Raw genomic sequence first — 548 nt, forward strand, 5'->3', positions numbered from 1 at the left:
ATCTCATCAGCCTGGCACTGCTCTTAATATCTAATAAAATAGACTTCAGACTATATTGGACTACAGATACACCACCTAATGAAAGTATTGTTAAGAAAAAAACTTTATGTGCTAAAATTATCTTGTATAACTGGTCAATATAGGCCAAGCATAAATTTCTATCCAGTGTGTCCCTGACCTCAAGTTATGAGAACAGCCTGACAGCTTAACTGCTATATCTGTACTTCTATAAACAATGCTTACTTCTTTTCTACCTTTCCTCTGATAGTGAAAAAAGGCTCCATATCATTTGAATTACTCAGGCCTCTCGGGTGGCCTTTCTTCAAGGGACCCATAATAAAACTAAAACTAGCCAGCAGAAACGAGGAGGGACATTTAACCAGCAGACATTACTATGCTCAGCATAAATGCACAAAATTCTGGGCACCCAATTTCAAGGAGGAAAGCGTACCACTATATTTAAAGACACAGATTAACATCAAAGTAGATCAAAAGAGACAGATCATCTGGACAAATATATATATATATATATATATATATATATATAT

The sequence above is a fragment of the Mus caroli genome, chromosome 8 (assembly GCF_900094665.2).
Source record: "Mus caroli chromosome 8, CAROLI_EIJ_v1.1, whole genome shotgun sequence".
In the NCBI taxonomy this organism is placed as follows: Eukaryota; Metazoa; Chordata; class Mammalia; order Rodentia; family Muridae; genus Mus; species Mus caroli.